Source organism: Drosophila grimshawi, unplaced genomic scaffold, assembly GCF_018153295.1.
Source record: "Drosophila grimshawi isolate 15287-2541.00 unplaced genomic scaffold, ASM1815329v1 contig_44, whole genome shotgun sequence".
Taxonomy (NCBI): domain Eukaryota; kingdom Metazoa; phylum Arthropoda; class Insecta; order Diptera; family Drosophilidae; genus Drosophila; species Drosophila grimshawi.
Window position 1 is genome coordinate 300422 of NW_025063240.1, and position 21206 is coordinate 321627.

A 21206-nucleotide genomic window follows, 5' to 3' on the forward strand; every position below is an offset into this window, starting at 1 on the left:
AGTCGCCGGGGACCGGCAGCTAAAATATTTTTGCAACGGCAACGCTGGCGGCACCCTTTGTGCAGAGAGGAGCTAGAGCCAGGGCTGGGCCATGCCTATGCCTATGCCTATCGACAGCACCCTACGAATCGCCGAGGAACTCGCGACCAAGACAACGACAACGACAACGATGTTGATGTGGATGTTGATGTGGATGTCGTCGTCATGTCACACACAAACAAACACACTGTGGGGTCCCCGGCTGCCGCTTTTTTAAATGAGCAGCTCTTGTTGGACCCGGTCAGGTCTGGCCCAGCCTGTCCTGTCCTGGGTTCGATTAGGTTCCCAGCAGCAGCCCCGCTGCCGTTCCCAATACTCTCAGCCAGCGCCTCTCAACCTCATCATCGTCTGCACCATCGCCATCGTCGTCATTCCATTTTCTGTCAAATGTTTTGGCTTAATGATGGCATTGATGGATGGATCACACGTAAGCGGCAGTCATTTAGTAATTTATCTCAAGACATTTCAAATTAATAGACCGCAACTCTCACAATCAGTCTCCACATCCACATCCAGGCAGGCAGGCAGAGAGAAAGAGCCAGATTCGAGGATTGTGTAACCTGGCGATCAGTCTACGATTAGAAATTATGTGCAATTTTTGTCAAATTATGAAAATTTATGGCATGTGTCAAGCGACTTTCAACGTTGCTGGCCTCCAGTCTCGAATCTGTTTGTGAGAGCCAAGCTAATTAGTGCAGCTGCCTCCACTTGCCTTTCAAGCTCGATAAACTTTTAATTAGGCGCAGTTTAGTTAATTGGCTGCTCTTCTCTCAGGCCATATGTAAATTGAGTCAGTTGCAACGCGCCCCATGCGATGTGTGAAAAGACAGTTAAACCGGCGGTCAATGCACTTGCAACAGGCTCAAATTCTTGCAGACTTAAGACTGGCAAAACGAATCCAGACTGAGGGAGATAGTCACAGTCCATAGAATGTATAGTATTCTTGATTTACTTATTTAATGTCGACTAACATCAGTGCAAACAGAAAAATATGCGAAATATTAAATTAATTACCAAACTAACTGACTAAAATAAAAGTTAACTTTTTATCCTTTTTTATTTATGCTTAAAAATTAAAATAATAATATAAGACTTCGTTGGGTATTTAACTGCAAAATTGTATACAACATTTAAAAAAATTAATGACATTTAAAAAACCAATTAATTTGCTGAAAATTAAAAAAAAAATAAAAAATAAGTAAATCAAAAATTAAAATATAAATGAAATAAAACATATCTAAGGGTTTATCAATATAAAATGCTGCTTCATTTATTGCATGGATTGCGGGACTCCTGAAAAAAAGTGTGCAAGTTAAGGAAGTAAAAGTAATAAAGAAAGAGATAAAATGGAGAGAATTGTAAGCAACTGCTCACTCATATAAAGTTCAGATTCTCCGTCATAACAAAATGTATTCTGTTTATGTTGGTTGCGTTCTGTTAAGGTTATGTTATGAACTCATGTCGTTTAGCATAATTAACATAGGATCCACATCCTCTGTCAACGCTGTAATTAGGTTAAGCTAGTTTAAACTTAACAAAGGCGTATCAATTGCAAATCAACCCTTAAACTGCATTGAAGCAGAAACAGTGAAGTTAATAAAGCCAAGTAAAATGAAATCGAAAATATTGTAAATTTTCATCATCAAGCAAAAGAAAAAGGATTTTGTCTGCAGCCACCCCCCAATCATATTCCCTAATTGAACTTTCCGAATAACAATTAATTATTCGTTTGCTCGCTGGCAATAATTATATTATTAAAAATTATTGCGATAATCATTTCCCATATATAATATTTATAGATCTATAAAATAAATCAAAATAAATTGAAAATATTGTTGTTTATTTTTATTTTACTGCATTCACTTCTCGCACGTATTCGTAAATGAAACTGAAACTGTATTGCTATTATTAAGGAATGGGGACAACAATACCGGTTCTGTAAAAAATAGCAAAGACCACTGCAAGACTACAACTATTAGATATTTGAGATATTTTTTAAGGCCCCAAACATATTGTTCGAATAACGCATAAATGTCTTTTTATTGTACAAGTAAATAATCCGTTGGTTAGTTTACAATTAAATTAAATATTATTTTTTAATGAAATATATGAATAAATTAACTTGCATGTAAGAATGTGTGAATAAAAAAGCATCTATGGAAAAATCATCAGCTACGTCGTCCAAATGGTAAAGTAACAAAATTTAAAGGCACCTCTTTAATTAAAACAGTGGAAAATTTATTAGTTATTATTTAACAACAAAATTAAGTATTATTTCCGTTGATAAAATGGTATACTAATAATTGCGTGTAGTTGTGACTAGAAAAACCTTAATATAAAAAATAAAAAATAAAGTAGATCAACCAACCTTAAATTAGTTAGAACTGTATTTTTTAAATTAAAAGTAGGTTATTTAACAATAAAATCTAAGCTGTTTTTTATTAGTAGCGTAAATCCATCCATTTGCCAGCCGATCTATCATCCTCAAAAAAACCTTTTACATTTCATCTTCCATTACACAAACTAATCTTAAGAATATAGGAAAACATTTTGAAGCGTCTTACTTCCCTTCTTATAGATGAGTTTCTGAAGACATTTGAGCTTTAACTGTTGCAAATCGAAGTTTTACTGTAGCATCTGACTGTACTGCATTGCTGTGGCTATTGTTGCAGCATGCATTACAAGCTCGTGTCTGACTTGCAACGCTTTAATTCGAAACAATTCGATCAATTTACAATATATGTATTGGCATTGTATGCCACATGCCACAGTCGAGACAAGCTAAGCCAAAAATTGCAATGCGTAGATCCATTTGCCTCATGGTGCACAGCATTAAGCGCAGACAATTGTCTAATTAGCTGGGCAACTGCAACTGCAACGCACGATGGGGAAGCACGATGGGAGAGGCATGCAACTGTGGCATGAAAACGTCGTGTTTGCGTTTGGGCCTTAAACCAATGCTGAAAAATGAGGCAGCGACAGAGTCCACCAACTACAGACTACAGCAGAGACTAAGCCACTTGCCACTTGCCACTTTCCACTTGCCACTTGCGACATTGCGACATTGCCAGTTGGTGGCGTTGGCGATGCCGTCACGTAATGAGCGCATTACGCACATCGACTAAGAGCTGCTCCTTGGAAGTGGAGTGAAGTTGCAAGTCGTATCTGGGGCTGGGGCATGATGATAACAAGCCAGCCTGCTGCTCGGCTAGCTCGTTATCCTTGTCACATTATCGCCTTAGCCGAATACCGGGCGCCCGTCTTGAGTGTGCAACATTGTTACGGATAGCCGCCGACGCTGCCGCACGGATAGCTTGTGTTGTGGTTGTTGGGCACGCGCAGCGCCTGCGGAGTGTGGCAAAGGACAATGCCTCAGCCCGGACTGAGCTGTGGCAGCACCCTAACCCAGCACCTTTGTGGCACTTCTGCGTGCTGCGTGTGTGTGTTTTTGTGCTCAAGTAGCGAAAGGCCTTAGGCTGGGATTGCAACAAGCTGTGGCTGGTTTTTCTTAATTTTTTCATTTTTTTTTGCTTCTTTGTTGTTGCACTACTTCAAGTTTGCTAGTTTGGCGCAACGCCAGCTTGTGGCACACAGTCAGACAGCCAATGTTGCACTCATTTTAAGGCCACGTCGACGTCGCAGCTGACAGGCGGACAGAATCCAAGACTGCATTTTGCAACATGTTTCCACTACAGCAGCAGCAACAGCAGCAGCAGCAACAGCAGCAGCAGCAACGGTCCCCTAACCCCCAAACCCCAAACCCCGTTCCACTTTGGTATCTGTTTGCGGTCTGCGCTTGACTCTTGCAGGTGTGCTTCACACGACTTGTCAGTGTCAGCATAAGATTTTTCCTTTTTCTTTTTCCGTTTTTCTTTATTTTTTGGCTTCGGATTTTTCGCAGTCAATTCGAGAGCATGTGCTGAGAAATATTTGGTTTTTTCCTTTGTAGGTTACGGCTATTGGAAAAGTGCAACGAGTTTTGCATGCCGGACAAAGGTTGCAGCTTAAGCAACTTCAAGTGGTACAAAGTGGTCTCTCTTTGTATATAAGTCTATCCAATAAAATATCACAACGAAAACCTACTCTTGATTTGATATTTTCATCTTGGCCTGATAATGCTCAGCAATGGATTTTCATCAAGGGATGCGTTTCTTAATTTAAGTCTGTCGTTACAACATTTGTTTACTTTTAAGTTTAATCAGAGAACTGCTGGAATTCTGGTAAATATAAATACATTTGGAAATAACATGATTTTCCAAGCTGATCTGATTAATTTAATTCCCTGGAAACGAATCCCAACTACATGCGAAATACATTGTGATTATTTCAATCTATCTTCAGCGAAAAATAAATTTAATTCATAAAAAGAGGTCGCAAAACAAGAAACAAGCTATAAATCAAGTGCTGGAACAATATTCACATTAAAGTGGGAGTTAAACTTAATTTTACGATGATATTTATAGTCACATTCCTCTCCTTATGAACTCATAGGAAGTTACGACTTTAGACTGCCCAACTATTTATAATAATAAAAAATTTACTGCAAGGCATAAAAGAATATTTGCAAGGGTCCAAAGAGATTGTTTAAAATTCACTTCATTTATTCAGCTCAACAGATATATTTTTGCTCTAGCTTTAAAGTTGACTTAACTTCCTCTAGAAGGCAAAACGCATTAAATATTTCATATATCCACATTCTTAACATGTAGAGATCGTTTGACTTAGATATAATAGCTGATCGCCTAGTTTTTTATTTACAATTACAATTTACAATTAAATGAAACATTACAAAAGGAAATTTATAAATTAAAATGGATTTCATTTCCATTTTTCGGTTAGTTTCGAATGTTGAACGTACATCCATGAATGTTGATAGTGGAATCAGGCCATAAAATAAAGTCATATATGCTTTAATTAGGTATGATGAAATCAAGTGTAGCTAAAATGATTTTTGCAGTCTAATTCATTTATGTATAATATTAAACAATGCTTATATTTGTTTGCCACATTAAGTTCTATATATATATATATTATATTATATGTACAAATTGATGTGCATATCAAGTTCAACAGCCTGTCGCGACGACTCACCCTTACTATCCAGTTGAGAGTCTAGTTAGTTCAGGCAGCGCATCAAAATTAATGATGCAATGAAAACCGCTAAATACGACCGAAAATAGCTGCTGATATGGGGCAGGTGTTGTTGTTGCTGGAGTGGGGGGGAGACTGTTGCACACGTGTAACGCTGACGCCAGTCAGTGCAACATTTTGTGCGGAACAAAAGGTTTGTGGTTAGCAACCATGGCCACTGCTACCTGTTGTTATTGTCCGCCACCAAAAAGTCCATATGTCAAGCGAGTTAACGGCAACAACAACAGCCACAACAGCAACAACAGCAACAGCAACAACTGCAACAACAAAAACAAGAGAAAACAAGCAAAAATCAATTTCGGTGCGGCAGAAACATCAACAAGCAGCATTTTCAACGGATTTGTGACGCCGTGAAATTAGTTACGCCAAAATGCAGCTGCGCAGACGCACAACTCATGCCCCTCACTTGAACTCCTCCCTTCTGCACCGCTGCACCGATTGTTGCCACCCCAATCCTTACCCATGGCAACAGTTACAACTCTCGAAATTGTAACAAACGGAACCAATGCATTGCTGGAGAGCGCATATAGTGAATGAAACAATTGAGAGTTCCTTGCAGTCAGTGTCCGACTTAGGATACCCTTTGATAAACAATTTAGTTTTTATTGAAAGCCACTCCCAATAATATATTTATTATATTTGAATGATTGAATTATACTTTTGTTACAATATGTCAATTGACGAAGCCATCCCCAACATATAAAGATTTGAAACAATGGAACCATTTTGAAACCTTTTTTTAATGATAATTGTCAGTGTTAATTGAAAACAACAATTTTAAAAAGAACAAATTTTAAAAGAAACTATAAACATTTTAATTATAAATTTGAAATTTAAATGGAATAATAAAAACCTAATAAATACATAATAATAAATAACCAACTTAAACTTCAAAAACTAATTTAAAGGAAAAAAATAAAATATAAAATGTTAGGGCTATTGAAATGAAAAATGCTCAAACATTCATTAAAATTAATCCAGAAAAAAAACATTATTAATTAGTAACTTATAATGAAAACATTTGGAAAAGGGAGAGAGTATATTGAATACTCAACTTACAAACGCTCTAAGATAAATTTATAAATTAAAATATTTACCTCACATAAATATTTGGATTTTTACCATTTCTCTTCCCAATCCACTCTAGATTCACCTTCTCATCTTAAGTTGAATTAAATACACACAATATTTTATTTGGTAATTTCCATTACTTACCAATATAATTCTCATTAGCTCTCTCTAAATCTACATAAATTTAAAATATCGAAAAAGCATCAGCTTAAATTATTTATCAATAAGATTTAAGTTCTAAAGATGACATTTGGGATTAGTAGTGTATGTAAGTGTATCAATTATTTACAAACATTTGTTGAAACAAAGCAATACAAATAACTTGGCATAACCAAAAAAAAGAGTATAAAAGAATCCATCAAGTGTTCATTTTTTTTTCATATGCATCTTTCTGCATTTATCGATAAGTAAAAGCCGATACTGCTGGATGTTGAGTTCTTCAGTCAGCAGCGATAACAGCAGATTATCGATATCTGTAGAGTATCGAAAGCCAGTCGATTGCAGGTGCATGAATCGAAATAATATCAAACTCAAATATTTTTAAGCACAAGCACACATAATAATAAATAAACAAAGTGAAATATCTACGTTGGTGTCCACTCTAAACTAATATACCCCGTATAAGCCCGGTCAACACAAAGTAAGCCAGCTCACAACATTGAACGTTGACAATGCGGTGGAATCTTAGCCAGGCGGCGTGGGCGAGCCGTGTGAAGAAAGAGTGGCAAGGCGGAAAGAGAGACGCGACCCGTTGTCAAACGCATTATGGGTCACTAAGCCGCGTCTTCATTGTTGCACAATGTCAATAGACTCTGCACGCACACATCCACTCCCTACTTCTCTCTGACTCTCTCTCTCTCACCCTCTCTCTCTCTCTCTCTCTCTCTCTCTGTCCCTTTTTGCTGGTAGTGGTTGAAGGCAGCAAGTGCAGTCATGATTGACATGCAACACGCGCTTGAGGCGCCCACTTTGGGGGCATGCCACGCACAAGCTTCACTCTTGGCTTAGTTTATAAACTGAGCGACAGTTTTTATACCCTATGCAAATTGAAAATGGGGTAGAAAGGTTATCTTCGAGTTAGGATAATGTAGTCAGAAGATAGCAATCTTGACCCCCGAGAATATATATTTATATTCTATTTGTTTGTATAAAAATACCGATTTATTCTTATTTAAAAGTTTTCGTTGAAGACACACAAATCTATTTTACACAAAGCTATTTTCGATATATATATATAATTAAAGATGAAATGCGAATACTGATCATATTCGAAGTTTAGAGCCACGCAACAATTTTACGACTAAATACAACTAGAAATACTATAAAAGTTTATTTTATTTTAATTTTAATTTAATAAGCATAAATATGAAATGTTATTCACTGAAATCCGTATCTACTATATCAGTTACTGATTAAATACAAATGTTAGGGCTGAGCACAGGGCATCTTCCAGTCTGGCACACACATCTTGCTTTTTTTCTGCAGTTTTTAGTTTGCTTTTTTTCTACTCTTCTTTGCGTTTTCCATGCCTTGTAATTGAAATTACGTGACACTTTGCATATGCACTGGATTCAAATTGAGTTTCGAGTTGTTCATTGCACAGTGCACTGATGCAGGGGAGCAGGGAGGGGCCAGAGTGTGGGCAAGTGGGAAGCGGGGGTGTGATTGCGTGTCCATTGTGGCACGCGTGTCTTTGACTTTCTCCCGTTGTTGTTGGGCTTGTTGTTGCTGCTGTTCCCTCGTGGCGAACCGAACGTAGGTGGCAGCTCAGAACTTTAACAAGTGCATTCAAGTGTAGACGAGAGAATGAAAAATTCCCCTTATCAATTGAGATGGACTAAGAGTCGGAGGCACGCACGTGTTCTGGTGATAGTCCTAAAAAAATGGAATAAAAAACCAAACTAATTAGTTGCTGGCGTGCTGGGTTTTAAGGAGGCACAGCGGGCGATTTGTTTATGAGAAGCAGGATTAACGCAGGGGTAGATCAGGAAATCTTCAACAGCTGGAAATTAAAGAACATACATCCATATTGAGGCAGGCAAAGTAATAAAGAACATATTCACCTTACAGCTGCTCTATAAAAAATGAGGTTACTTAAAGCCGACGTCCTCCAATACAATATAGGAATTATAAATAGAGTATAAATTGTAATAAATCAAGAAGGATCGACTATTTTAAGCACGTCGAAGAACATTATTTCTAAATTCTATTTCATGTAGTTATCCCTTGAAGTGAATATTTTATAGATAAATGTATGAAACATTAAAAGCACTCATCTTTCCAGAAAAAAAGAAAATTGTTTCACACGAGAAATCATTTTTCAACCGATTATATCTATATATTATGTGTTATATATAAATACATTATTTTATATAATGCATATTGTATATGACATTATTATATATAATAATATATACAATATAGTTCAACAACCTGTCGTCTTGACTCGCATTTCTTATCCAGATGAGATTCCGTTTAGCTCATACAAGAAAAAATGGTTCGATCGATAGGACCTGTCTGTCCAATCTGTGTATATGAACAGAACTCCATCAAGTTTTAATGTTGTCTTGATGAATCGTATAATGTATAAGTTTTGCTTCGGTCACTAAGTATTTTGGAGAAAATCGTTTCGAATCTCTCAATCAAAAAGCTGGCATTGGAATAACCTAATGATGCCTAATGATGCTCATCAAAAATATATATGTTTTTTGGGTTGGAGACGTCTCACTTAATGCGTTACAAACTTGACAACAAACTGGGGAAACTAAATTGGGGAATTATAATAGCGAATTATTCCGACTTTGTGAAAGCGAGGAAGACTCTATATTGTGTCGCCAACTAGGAAACGATGTATTATCCGAGGGATGCTTTGACCTCCAAGGACATATAAACCTTCAACCATACAAAGACTCTTGAAGTCGTGCAGGAGCTGGGCTTGCAGTGCATATATCCCAACAATAATAATAATAATACATACATTTTTGTGAAAGGGTTTTAATAAAAAGTTATCACCGAATCGACGCCTGAAATATTCCCATAATTATTGTTAATCAAGGGCTGTTTAAAAATATTGTGTTGTCTATTTTGATACTTTATTTGTAAATAATTTTTGGCAAAATAACTGCGGATATGTCACAGTTAATTTATAGTTTCACATCAAATATTGTCATTCGCTTATCTATCCGATTTATCTATATCCATATCTATCTACATCTTTGCTTACGCATAATATATTTGTAAAAAAAAATGTTTGTCAGAAGTGGGATTCGAACCCACGCCCTCAAAGAGGACCAGAACGCTCATTCATTCGCCTATCTGTGATAGGCAAGAGTTACACTTCTCTTGAGTCTGGCGCCTTAGACCGCTCGGCCATCCTGACATATGTACGGCATGTAAAAAAAAGCGAAATCCGTATAGCCAATAGTCCATAAAGGATCCAATAATATATTGTGAATAATGCGTAAAATATATATATATTTTTTATTTATATATATATCTATGTATATATCAAATATCTATGTATATATAAAAAAATATATATATATAGGATATAAAATATTACAGAAAGACTTCAGATTTTAATGGAATAAATTAAAAAGAATAAAAAGTATTTGTCAGAAGTGGGATTCGAACCCACGCCCTCAAAGAGGACCAGAACGCTCATTCATCCGCCTATCTGTGATAGGCAAGAGTTAAATTGCTCTTGAGTCTGGCGCCTTAGACCGCTCGGCCATCCTGACATATTTGTTTGCTGTGGAAAAAAGTGAAAACGTTATATCCGATAGCCAACTGAGGATCTAATAATATAATTCGAAAAATAATAAGTTTTAATAACTTGTCTTCAATCATTTAATTTAGAATTACACTTGTCGAACAATGTAAAAGTGCATAATACATGTTAATGTGAATTAATATTAAACATGCCTAAGTTATAGTATATAATGACTTATATTATATATAATATCTAAAATGTTACACAAAGACTTTCATTTAAATAGAAAAACCATGGAATAAATAAAAACAACCATTTGCCAGAAGCGGGATTTGAACCCAAGCCCTCCGAGATGACCGTAACGTGGAAAGTGTACATAAGATAAGTGTTAATAAATCAGCCCGCAAAAAACAAACAGGAGATTCCTCGATTTTAAGTCTGTCGCCTTAAACCGTTCGACCACTGCATAATTTCACGCGCAGTGGCAAATTAATGAGCTGCTGTTAACTATTCATTTTGGTGAGTACAAGCTATTTATAAAACCAGCATCGAGCGCAAAACAGAAAATGTTAGATAACAAAGCGAGCAGGCGGCAACAGAGAAAGTGTTTTTAAATAAACAAATGCGAATATTTGTGTGAAGTTGACTCTGTGTGTGTGTGTCTGTGTAGTTGTGTGTGTATGTGCGTGGGAGTGTCAAAAGCTCGCGGCCTGGCAACACCCCGTTATGTTTGGTGCTCTATGCTTAAGCTAATATAAACGTACATTTCATATATACAGTAGTTCACATAAGTATGTGATCAGTTCAGTTGATACAAATAAACTCGGAAAATTTCTTGTTTATTTCAAAATATTATAATAAATTAATTAGAGATGGCAAGTTTGTGAATTTATTAAATATTATCCTCTTATGAATGAATTGCTTACGCTTTTAATCGGAAGTGTGACATGATGTAAAATATAATCATTTAATAAAAGAAGTCCAAGCGATTTCACTCAAATTTGTGTGGCATATTTATTATTATGAAAATTCATATTCCTGATATTTTCCTTAACACATTCAAACGTAATATTCTCGATTTATATATATATATATATATATATAAATATATATATATATATATATATATAAATATATATGAATTATCGAAAACAAAAATTTCACAAATATTTGACAGACGAGGAGAGTTGTCGCGAAATTCCTTCTCTTCAAAAATTTCGAAATATTTTCTAACAAAAACGTATTTAGAAGTTAATGATAATTAGTATTAAACGAAATTCTGCACTTTAAAAAATGTACCTGTCTTTAGAATTTTTAACCTTATTTCTTAAACACATATGCATATTAATTTGAATTCATATTGAAACATTTTTATTTGGCAGAAATTGGTTTGCTCTTTTGTAATTACTGTCCTTGAATGTTTCGCCTCAAGTTTCAGTCCAGGCCATTTTATGCTTGGCTAAACGTTGCTCAAATGTAACCTGAGCCCCGCTTCCGGCAGGGCAATCAAAACGTTTTCTTAGGGATGGTGAGGGCGAGGAGGAGGAGTTGGGCGGTGCCTCGTCATAAAAATCAGAATAACCGCAGTCGAGAACAATTGATGCGCCACGGGTTCAACTCAATTGCAGTGTCCGCTGGCAGAAGCTCGTGCTTGCAATCACACACAGAAAAAAATCGCCCTACATTTTAGTAAAGAAAGAATTTCTAAGTATAAGGAAATATATTTTTTAAATTTAAAAAGGCTTGTCCTAAATCGACAATCCCAAAAATATGACGATTGTTTCTCTTTTTCATAAAAATATAAATTATTAGGAAAAAAATTTCTAAAAATTAGAAATGCAAAACCTAATTTTTAGATAAATCGTTTCTAACATAATAGAAGTACCTCAACTCGCGAACCAAAAGTATTTAAGTATACGAATTTTATAAGCTGTGTAAAATGTTTGTGTAAATGTGAATTCTAAAAATACTACTGTCTAATTCCTAATTATTTTTTGGTATGATTGGGTTTTTTTTCTGGATTTTTCCCAATTCACGCAACAATTGTTGGACCATTTTGCATTTACATACCCCAAAAAAGCGTTTAAATATTTCTTATTTCTTAATTTATATATTTAATTTTAAATATTAACATACATTTAATTCAATTTAAATTTTTCTTACTATTTGTATTTTTTGTGTCGAGTGACTTTAGTTGACATTAAATAAATAAATTAATAATAATTATAATATAATAACAAATAATCGAATATACATATGTAAGAAGTTATTAAATTTGTTAGACAATTTTTTCATTTTTAGAAATTAACTTTGTGAATAATAATTTAAGTCGTGTTTTTGTAAGAGTGCAAGAATAAAATAAGTGAGTTAACCGCAGACAGAGAACAGCAGCAACCCCTTTCGAGTCAGTTGCTTCCTGTTGAGAGCTGCGTTTGTCAGCTTGTCAGTATTTGCAGCAAAGAAAGAGTATTCACTTTTGAGCTATCAAATACAGTCGGACGCCTGCGGCTGCTGTGTGGCTTTGAAATCGACAGTGAAAACTCCTCATGCGAAACGCATGAAACAATGGGACTTACTATATGGGACGTGTTGTGTTTCCAGCTGTTATCGATGCAATCGGATACATCATCGGTCCAAATGGGATGCTAAATGTGCAGCGGCTCTGCATTTCGGTCTTTTTCATTTTAAACGTTAATGGCAGACATAAGCCTCAGCCACCACCCCCATTTGGACATTGACTCGCTCTGGTTTTGGGCGATTTTCGGGTCAGCCAAGCCAAAAAGTTTGTTGTGTTCATTTTCAATGAATATAAATTCATTGGATGCTTCAGACGATGTTGTTCATTGCGTCTGTGTCGTCTCGAGTGCGTTGTTTCAATAGCCACAAAGCCAGAGCCGGCCAGACTCGGCCGGACTCCGCCAGACTCGGCCAGACCAGGCCAGACCAGATCAGGTCAAAGCCAATCCCCAGACATGTGCACTTTAAATGCTCCAGCTGTGGCCATATTCAAACTGCTGGACACGGACTCTTGGCTGTCGCTCAGCCTGTCAACATCGTCGTCTGGTGGTAATCGAAGCCTTTGCCTTTGCTTTTGCCTTTGTGTGGGCTTACCTCAACCTGACTCTAAGTAATTGTTGTCAGACTTTAATTGTTCATGTTACTTAAGAGGCCATATAACGTCTGATAAATGTTAAGTGTTTGTTTCAAGTGCGTTGTGCATTGTGTTGATTGCGATTGGATAGAACTATAATTTCTATGAGGCGAGAACTTTTTTCTGCAAACCGATCTATAAATAAAGAAATGTAATATTTCTATAAAGAGCAATATGTACATCAATAGCTCCAATAAGAGAATATTACTGTTATAACTAATTTGAGTAAGCTGTTTTGCCTATACATTGTCATAATTTCGAAACTGTAGATAATATATTCATCAGTAGAAAATTAAAGTATTATCTGTACATTCCAAATCATCAAGCAGCGATAACTCTTTTAAAACACCAACAAGAATCGGCATATCTATATCGCTAATGAGGAAATATGAATTTTTAATCAGACAGAAAAACTGTTATAACTAATTTGACTAGGTTGTTTCGCCTGTATATAGTGATAAAATCGATTCAGTAGTTAATAAATTTATCGTACAAATTAAAAAAAATATTACTTTATCTTGGGCTCGTCCGGGATTTGAACCCGGGACCTCCCGCACCCTAAGCGGAAATCATACCCCTAGACCAACGAGCCAGTTGTCCAACGCGCGAACAACTTGCTTAATGAATCCAGAAACTTATGGTTTTCAAGTTGGTCGAATTCATTATGAGAATTGATTATGCAGTTAATAAAAAAAACACGTTCACAATGATTTTCTTAATCACAATATACATATGGAAATAAGTATAATCTTCTGCTTGGAGCTATTTAAGTGGCCTTCGAGTGGCTTTGATAATCAACTTTGCATCTGTCGATCGCATTGTCGCATTGTCGTTGGCTTAAGTGGTTATTGGCTGCAATTAGCTGGCTAATAGCTGCTTTCGCTTGGCTTTGTGCAACATCAGCTACATGGCTACCATGCATATGGCAGACAGAGCTAATCAGTTGACCCACCATATGCCACATCCGCCAAAAATTGCATTGATTGGGGACCCCGCCCCAACCAAGCAGCCAACCGACCAACCAACCAACCAACCAACCAACTTACTTTTGCTGGCTGCGATAAATCTGAGTTTGGCAACGGCAGCAGCTGGTGCCACACAGAGTCCAAATTATGCGCCACAGTCCATTTGCCACTTGGCCAAAGCGGGTCGAACCCAACCCATAGCCAAAGCCATATCCCATAGCCATGCCATAGCCAGCAGGAGGAACACACATCCTTTTTCTGCCTTCTGTCACTGATTGTAATCTGTGGAAGCGCTGCTCGTTAACATTATTGTGCGGCTGTTCGATAATGCATTGGTCTTTTTTCTTTTGGTTTTGGTTTTGGTTTTGCTTTTCTTTTTTGTTTTTTATTTATTTTTTATTTTTTGCTAGCTGTTGCTTTTTTGTATTGTATTGTAACAAATCATATGACAGAGGGTGACCCGCATAAACTCACTTGAATCGCTGCGGTTGCTCTGCGCCTTTTGGCTGCCAACTCGATCCGCTGCACAGTGGTTAAATTCACTTAAATGTATGTTAAAATGGTAAATGTAAATATTGTTAAGATTTTTGTGATATTCGTTTATAGTTTTTGCGAATTATGATCAATTTATATTTACTAACAATATGTATTAATTTTAGTGTTTATTCGTAATTAATATTTATTAACAATGTGTATTGATTTAAAATTAAAATTATTTTAAATTTTATTATATTTGTAGCTAAGCTTATGCTTCAATCACATTTGCAATTATTCTTATATTTATTAATTATATATAATTATTATTTAATATATTTTTTATAATCTCATTATTTTTGTACATAAGTTTATAGGTTCAATTATATTCGCTTTTTTTTAGCAAAACTGTTTAACTGTTTTACAGTTTATGCCAAATTCATATTTAATAATGATAAGTGTTCATTAAACAAAATCAATTATTAATTTTATTATATTTGTTAGCACAATCATATTCGCAAAATGTTCTTATTTATATGATGTACATATATTAATAAAAATAAACGTATTTTTATTTTTTTTTAATTATCATCTGCTTTACAAACTTAGGTTTCACTACTTTATATAAATTTAAAGGAAGCTCATTATCTGAATTTGTTCACTCTTCGCAACAAAGTTATTTACGTTAAATTCCATAAAATTGCCCACTATGCAAAGATTTCAATCTCTCGTTTTAAACCCGTCTATCCCCTTTTGTGCACTGGATGACTTTTATTCTAAGGGCCTGGCAAATATTTGAACAAATGCTTAGTAGACAGGCGGACAGACGGATAGACAGACCGACGGACAGAGGGGCAGAGGCACAACATCAAAGTTGGCCCAGTTAGCGCTACTGAACTCATATGGTCAGTTTTTCAATTTATGTCCTCGGTAAACACACTTAAAACTTCTTTGTAACTGTTGTTAAGGTACGTGCGAGCTGATAGCTTCATTAGTGTTTTTAGGGGTTGCAACCCCCCGCAGAAAACGTTTTTATGTTTTTATGTCTTAATTCTGCTAAAAAGTTGCATGCCAAATTGAAGTGGTTGCTTTTGGGCAACGAGCTGCGGGCAACCCCCCGTTGCCCTCATTTGTTACGTCACAGCTGTTATGATTTTTTTTGCTAGCTTCATTCCTTGGACATACCTTATTAAGCCGTGTTTTAAACAAGCAAGCTTTTGAACTTAGCAAATTAATGTATATCAGAAATTATTAAGAAATGTTTAATTACTTTAGAAAAAAGTAGCATTTACCTAGATGAAGTTGTAAATAGATCAAAAAGTTACATTTGCATTTATAAAGTAGGAAGTAGATCAAAGACATCATTTGAAGAGGGAGTTGAATCTTTGCAGAGAAAATTAAAATAAATAAAAAAAACTTTCGGAATGGAAGTGCAGCAATGAGAGATATATTTGATGATGAATGTTATATGATATAAGAAATGATATGATAAAAGATATTTAGACAGAATTGAATGCATGGATAGCATTTTTTTTATTATTTATTTATTTAATTGTAGTTTGTTTTTATTTTATTTTATGCGTATTTTGTTTACTTAATTACTCTTTGTTTATTGGTTGGTGATCTCTTTTTATAATTGAAATATGTTTTTCGCTGGCTCTAGGCCAAGTGTTTCTTATTTTTTTGTATATATTTTTTTTTTTGTATATTTTTTTTATTTATATTTTTTTTTTATATATTCCGATTTAATTAAAATCCTGTTGATATTCGTCTTCAGGGAGAGGTTCAAACCCTCAATTCATTCAGCTGTGTTCAAACTCCACATATTTATATTAATTACTAAATATAAAAAAACTTTGAATTTAGTTAGGTTTTAAAAGTATATAAAATAGACTGGTCAAGACTGATCAGAATACTCTGATTTAGTATATGGTAATATATTTTAAATTTTGAATAGCAGTTTCACATCTACCACTTTTGTCTTTATGCCTTGAATTTCAACGTATATAGATATTTCTGTTTTATCTTGTTTTACTACCAACACTGACTGTATTTACTGATATTAAATAATATATCTACAGTATATTATTTAAGTGAACAATACAGATTTTTGAAATCGAAATTAATGATATCTATTGATATTTTTCTTCTCCAGAGCAATAAATTTAAGATTATTATTTAAGGTACTAGTCATTAGTTTTAATCATATATTTTATATTCTATATTATACTTAAATTAAATAATTAAATTTAGTTTTACTTTTTGTTATAATTTATAAAATTACCTTAAGATTTGTGTTTAGTTTAGTTTTAACTTGTGTTTGACTAGCAATAGTTTTGAAGGAGTTTAATTCTAGTGAAGGAGTTTAATTCTAGTGAAGGTGAATTTAAGTATCAATTAATTATTGACATTTAGTATGTTAAAATTGCAATATGAATGTATAAATTGCTTTTAAATATATTTTGACCAGCAATAAATTAAAATTAGAAACTAGATTTGTTCAAAAATGTACATATATTTATATGATAAATAGTTAATAAATATTATTAAATGTAAAAATTGAAACCAAGGGCATCCGGTAGTCCAGCACATTGTTCACTGGAACAGTCTTGAGGTTGATGTCGTTGTTGCTGACATTTGAAATTTAACAAAGGCAAGAGACACATCCGGGATCAGGATATATGAAAAATGAATGCAGCCCAGACTTATGCAGTAGGCAAATGGGCAAACTGCAAATCCTTTATGGTAATCCAGAAGCTGCTCGGCTGCTTGGCCAAGTGGCCAAGGGTTGAGGGGATAAGCCCCCTTTTATGCGGTTGACATGATTCACTTTAACGATAAACGATAACGATAGACGACGCAAAGTCAACCAAAAGTAATTCCAGATTATAGAACAAAGCGGCAGCAAAGTTGGCGACAACTTGGCAGTCTCTTTGGCATCACATTTGTGGCTGGTTCCCTTTTGTTATTGGCGATTCGCTTTGCTATGCTCGCTGTTTTTCTTTTTTATTTGTAAAGCAATTTAAACGTTTGAATAAACATTTCATTTAATTTTGTGCACCGCGCACAACAAACTAAAATAATCAAATAATAAATGGCAAAACCTCTCTGCGCTGTCGTTTGCACCGTCGACAAACAGAGGAAAGCAACAAATTCGCCCTGCGGCGCCAGCATTTACGTAAGCACGTAACAACACAGTGCAACGCAATGCAACACAATGCAACGAAACGCAACACTGCGAAATGCCTTACGTAGTTGTTGTTTTTTTTATAGTCACAGGCAAATGCACACAATGTCTTTGTACCCACTAAAAAACGACTGCTGCAAATGGGTATCGCAATATTTGAGCAAGGTATGCGCCGGCATATGCTAGATTATTGAATATTTCAACTACTTTCTTCTTTAGTCTTCTTCATTTTAATTCTATTTTATTCATTTAAATTCAACTAAAGTCAGTCGACACAAATATATTACAAAAAATGCAAAATAATATTGAAAATTAAATTACATTTACAAAGTAAATAATATTCATACGATTTTGGGAGGTCTTAAAATTAGCTTGTGTTGCATTGATTAGGGACACCCCTGAAAAATCACAATCAGACCAAAAATATAGTTTGTATGAATTAGTTAAACCTACCCACAAATGCATGCGAAATTGTTATTCACAAACCAAGGCGTTTAAAATTGAGTTCTTAATTTAATAAGAACATAAAAACAATATTTAATAAAGAATTAAGTTAAGCTTGTATCATTCCAAAATCAACTTATAATCACGCATTGCAGGGTATTTGAAAGAGGGCTACTCTCGTTTATGTTGATGTTTCGAGACAAACACAAAATATTGTAATAAGAAATTCAATTTTCAGCAACATTAGAGGCAAAGTTGGGAATTTTGCGGTACGTGCCCGCGTCCAAAGCAAAGACAAACAGCAGGTGCCTAAATTACACTGCCGCAGGGCCTCTCTCTTCGTATTTAGTTACCAATTGCACTTTTTTCTTGTTGCACAGCTACGTCTCTGCAATTCAACAAAAGTCCTTCTTTGAAGTCGCATTGCGAGGCGCAGTATATTCCACGTGATATTCAGTATGTATTTTGTTAACTGGTCTCCAATGGGAATATTTTGTAATGCTAAGTTAACACTGCTAATCGTTAAGCACCTTCGATCTAGTGCTCGATGTATGCCAAAACTTATGGAAAGTCTGTGATAAAAGGGATTAACCAAATACTTCCAAATTATAAGCAAAATCAGCGTAATTTCCGAGTTGCTTAGAAATTTATACAATTAAGTGGGTCTCAATATGAAGACCCATCACAGAGCGGCTTTACCGAATATAATCTCTGACACAACTTATCAAGACACGACTTATAAGACACTTCTCACTAATGAACATAACATTTTATAAAAATTAAATGGATGAGATTAATAACATTTATACATTCAACATTGACTATTAAACTTTAAAGTTTACTTTTAATCATATATTATAGATAATATTAAATAATTAAATTAAATATAATTTAGTTTTCCTATAATTTGAGATATAAATATTGACTTTCAGATTCATTCTAAATTATGTTGCACTACCAACAGTTATTGAATAATGCGGAAGTTAATTCTATATGTACCCGATTCCAGTTCCAGTTAAGCGTTTTTTTTTCAAAATATTTAAAGTGAATGTTTGAACGCAAAAAAGAATCTTTTCTTAATCCTTTAAGTGCGACTGCTGAATGTGATCAGTTTTAGTACATGAAATTATTTACGTTTCAGCCGTAATTTTTAATTTTCATTGTGCAATTCCACAAGACGACACAATCCAACAATATCAACGTAAATGACAAATATTCTTATTTATTATGCAACTCATTTTCTATGGGGTCTATGGGCTGTCTGCCGAGCAGCTCACCCTTTTTTTGTGTAACATTTGTGCTCCCATTTGAGATACACACCCGCACAATAAACACACCCGCCTGCCACACAGCAGACACTTTCACTTATTAGCGGGTCGGCCCTCTGGGGAGGCAGCCCAAATGGCTGTGCAGCACGTGAAGAGGGCATAAGTCGTGTTGCCCCAACTCCAAGCCCACCGTTAACACCACCTCAACCCTCATGTTCACCACCTTGTGAGGCGATGCATAGGTGAGTATCAGTGCTGTCGCTTAAGCCTTTTCTATTGGGCTGATCTGTGCTCTGAAATCGAGTTAGCCGCAGAAATTAAACGAAAATATATGATTTTTCTTGTAATTCAAACAATAGATTATTATAATGTGACTTTGCTGTGCATTTAGAGCAACTGGATGGCAAAAGAGATTTATAAATAAAAGTCTTGGGGATTGCGACTAAAATACCTCGAAAAAGGATCGATCGCTGCAATTTAGTAATCGGTAGTTGGCAGCACTGTTGATCCTTTTGTGTACTTGCGATCAGCAGCTGTTTTTGCTGCCTCTGCTTTGCTTATTTTAAGCATGACGCACGAGGCGTAATCGGCTCGACTTGGCAGAGTGTTCGGCTTTGGCTTATCTGTCGCTGTCGTGTTTGAGTGCCGTTAACTCACGCGTCTCTCTGCGTGTGCCTCTGACTGTTTGTCTGCATGTGTGTGTGCAACATTTGCACCTGTCAACAATTTTTCTTGCACACTGTGCGTTGCATTAGAATGCGACAACAGCTGCCGCTTCGTCTGACTGGCTGGCTGGGTCTCTCTGGGTCCCCCCTGTTGCCTGCCACGGCACGCAACCGCCCCAAGAAAGTCGCTCAGGTGGAACGACGAAGGCGTGCAACATTTTTCTCACTTGCTGGCAATTTGCCTGCTGCTTTGTTGCTGCTGCTGCTGCTGCTGCTGCTGCCTCTTCACTCGTATGTATTTACTTCGTTGCAAAATTATGCACATGTCCTTCGTAGTAGTTCGCAGTTAGTTGCGTGTCCAGGCGTTGCCGTGGTGCATGCAACAAAATTACTGTTTTGGCTGTTGCCGTGTGGTGTGTCGCCTATCACATTCGCCATAGCAACAACTGCCAGGCCCAAAACGTAATTTTCGGCTTTTGCATATATATTTGTTACCCTGCTCCAAGGACCATTGTCCTCCACACACAAAGTGCCACTCGTCTGAATGGCAACGGTCTGGGCAGAAATTTAGTGACTGTTAAATTAACTTGTAATTTGGAACTTATATTAAAATATCATATATAAATATATATATAATGTTCTATTTCTATATTAAATGGTTGAAATGATTATCCAGTTGGTGATTTATTTTAACTTTTTTCAATGGCACAAATTCAAATTTTGTAATGTGTTTCTTAAGTGGAATGCTTGCAGTATTTAGTCTGGATAATTGAATTTTCTTTAGATTGACAACATTCTGTACGTTCAACATTTATATTCATTTATTTATTATTTTTGTGTTTTTGTAATGATTTATCGAGTTTAGTTTCGCTTTTGTAAGAATAGCAATATCAATGCCTTAAAGAGCTGTTATTTCAAGACAGTTTTAAAATACAATCATAATTAAAATAATGTAAATTATTTCTTAATAATTTATTATATTTATTACTGCTGAAAGCAAAATATCAGCGAAATCCTCCAACATTTTTTCCTATTTATGGAGTTGTTGGCAGATAACTATTTGCAGCCTGTCTTAAATT

The 21206-nt window shown here is 35.4% G+C and overlaps 3 non-coding genes across 3 annotated transcripts; all 3 read right to left on the minus strand.

Annotated features, from left to right (window-relative positions):
- Positions 1-9512: 9512 nt before the first annotated feature.
- Positions 9513-9640, minus strand: Trnal-caa. The gene is made up of 2 exons: positions 9603-9640; positions 9513-9557 (listed from the first exon to the last, which is right to left on the minus strand). It is a non-coding gene; the product is annotated as a tRNA-Leu (tRNA).
- A 233-nt stretch (positions 9641-9873) lies between these two features.
- On the minus strand, positions 9874-10001 carry Trnal-caa. Its single transcript has 2 exons — positions 9964-10001; positions 9874-9918 (listed from the first exon to the last, which is right to left on the minus strand). It is a non-coding gene; the product is annotated as a tRNA-Leu (tRNA).
- A 3643-nt stretch (positions 10002-13644) lies between these two features.
- Positions 13645-13716, minus strand: Trnap-agg. Its single transcript has one exon. It is a non-coding gene; the product is annotated as a tRNA-Pro (tRNA).
- Between the last annotated feature and the right edge of the window lie 7490 nt (positions 13717-21206).